We start from the raw sequence: 2,539 nt of genomic DNA, 5'->3' as shown, positions 1-2,539 counted from the left end.
CCTGTGCACACACACTCCTTGTGCACATTCACCCGTTCCCTTTACACACGCTCCCTGTGCACACACATCACCTGTGCTCTCATCCCCCCGACAGCTCCCCGTGCGCACTCACACAACCCCTGCACACCCTGCACACATACACACACGCTGTGCGTGCTCCTACATCCCCCACCCGAGTGTGCTCAGTGCTCACACATCCCCTGTGCACTCCCCCGTGCACACACACATCCTGTGCACACTCACACACCCCTTAAACACACTGTCCCCTATACACTGTCCCCAATGCACACTCACCCCCAAAATTCACCTGAGCTTGCTCCCGCACCCCCACGCAGCTGCAGAATCACTCTGGCCACCCAGATGGGACCAGACCCCACCTCCCCACCACAGCCCCGCACAGTCCACTGCCAGAACAAGAGATTTGCCTCTCTTATTAACCCAATTCATGAATTAGCAGAGGCACAAGTCCAGGCACCGGGGGCCTCCCCCCCCCCCCCCCGAATCCCCCCCTTGTGTCTAATTGCATGGCAGCATCCAGGGAGGGAGTCGGGGGAAGCCACATGGTGGGGGCTCCTGCCAACACTCCTTTCCCACCTGCAGTACCTTTACTCTCACACCCTTGACTAGTCTCTAAACCTCCTCTTCAGAGCCGTTGCAGTAGCTGCCAAGGCTCTCAGCATCCCTTGGGCTGTGGTGGGGCTGGCACCCAGCATGACTGCTCAGCACCGTGGGCCGGGGCAAAGGGGCTCAGCCCCCAAATCCTGTCTCGAACACCCATGGGCCCACATGGCTGTGTACATGGAGACACCAGTCCATGCATGCCCGTGTTGAGACACCTATATTTACCAGGGCTTTTACAGGCATCCATACACTCATGCTGGTCTGTATGCACACACCTGCTTGGAACACCTCCACACGCACTCCTGGCATCCCCTCGCTCCTGCCTTGTGCCCCCACACTCATGCTGGGCTGCAGGAGCTGCTGGAGCTGCTGCCACTGGGAATCAGCATGCAGCCCCTTGCCACTGCCGTCCCCTCGCTGTAGGTGGTCCTGGCAGAGCTCCGTCTGCAGGTTTGCTGGTGAGGAGCCTCCAGGCACTCCTGCACAGGAGCAAACACCACATCCACCCACCCCGCCCCTGCGGTGTAACCAGAGACCCTCTAATTTAGCCCCGGAGCCCTGCGGTTGTTTCTCCAGCACCCGCGTTGTGATGGAGGTGGATCGGGGGAGTTGGGGCAGAGAGACCACCTCCCTCTCCCTGGGGTTCCCCTCCTGAGACACCCCCATTTCATTACAGGCAGGGACAACCCTGCAGGAGAAAGCAATGGGGATGGAGACAGTGGGGCCTGTACCAGATGCCCTGTCACTCCATTTTGTGATGACCCCAAGGCACGGGGCAGAGGTGTGTGGCACAAGGAGGGCTGCAGCTAGCTAGAAGCACTTTCCTCCAGGCTTTCAGCTGTGAGTGCATGTATTGATTGCAGTGACTGAGTGATTGCACGGCCCTTCCATTGCTTGGAGGATACCAAGGCACCCGTCCCTATGTGTGTGCAAGGCTCCCAGGGGCAAAAGCTGAATCCATGGGGCTGAGCTGGCACAAGCAATGCCAGGATCTTCCTGGTGCCCTCTAAGTCAAACATGGGATGCAGCATCACAACTTGGTGGCACCTCTGTCCCCAGGGAAGTAGGGAGTACATGGACAGTGCACTGTCAGACCCCACTCAGTGCCCCCCCCACTGCAGCTGGGACTGCCTCGCAACACTGGGTGCAGAAGACCTCCTGGACCTTTGCCCAAGTCTTTACCCATGTGTCCTTATCAAGTGTACATAGACCGGCGCCGGGGGCTGATGCAAGAGGCAGGGGTGAGGGGGGGGGTGGTCTCACAACCCCCTAACACCTGAGCAGCCCTCCCAGATTAGAGCAAAGGTCCTGCCAACCCCCCCTAGGCTGGCGCCTTGGGAAACATATAAAACCAGGGCAAACACATGGGATATTTCCCCAAAATGCTCCTCTGGCCAAAGCAACGTTTGCCTATTAACCCTCAATGGGTTTCTCCACTGCAACCTCAACCTGTCTCTTCTGCTTCCATTTTTAGCACCACCACACTGCATGGAAAACCCCTCGTAGCTGGTCCTGCACCAGCCTCCCATCTCACCCCCACCCAGGCCCTCTCCTCGCTGCAAAGAGCTGGGGAAGTGGCTCCCTGCCTACCCTACCCTCTGCAAACCAGCCTGGATTGGGTGGTCCCAAATTACTTAGCTGTCCGTTCACCTCCCCACCCCCCAGGAGGATGACCCTGAGACTTATCCTGGGTGCACCAGTAGTGCCACGCTGGCACAGCACAGCCTCAAGGAGGGAACTCCAGTGGGAGACACAGCTCTGGTCACTGTGGGGTCTCTCCCCAGTGCCAGGACCCCTATGCCCACAGTGCCACTGGTCCAGCAGCTTGTGAGCAGGCACATACTACTCTTCATGCCCCACAGCATTACAGCCCAGCCCCGGGAAACCTCCAAAAGCTGGGGCATGACCACCCTCCCCA

Source organism: Merops nubicus, unplaced genomic scaffold (assembly GCF_000691845.1).
Source record: "Merops nubicus isolate BGI_N331 unplaced genomic scaffold, ASM69184v1 scaffold29744, whole genome shotgun sequence".
In the NCBI taxonomy this organism is placed as follows: Eukaryota; Metazoa; Chordata; class Aves; order Coraciiformes; family Meropidae; genus Merops; species Merops nubicus.
This window is presented reverse-complemented; position numbering follows the sequence as displayed.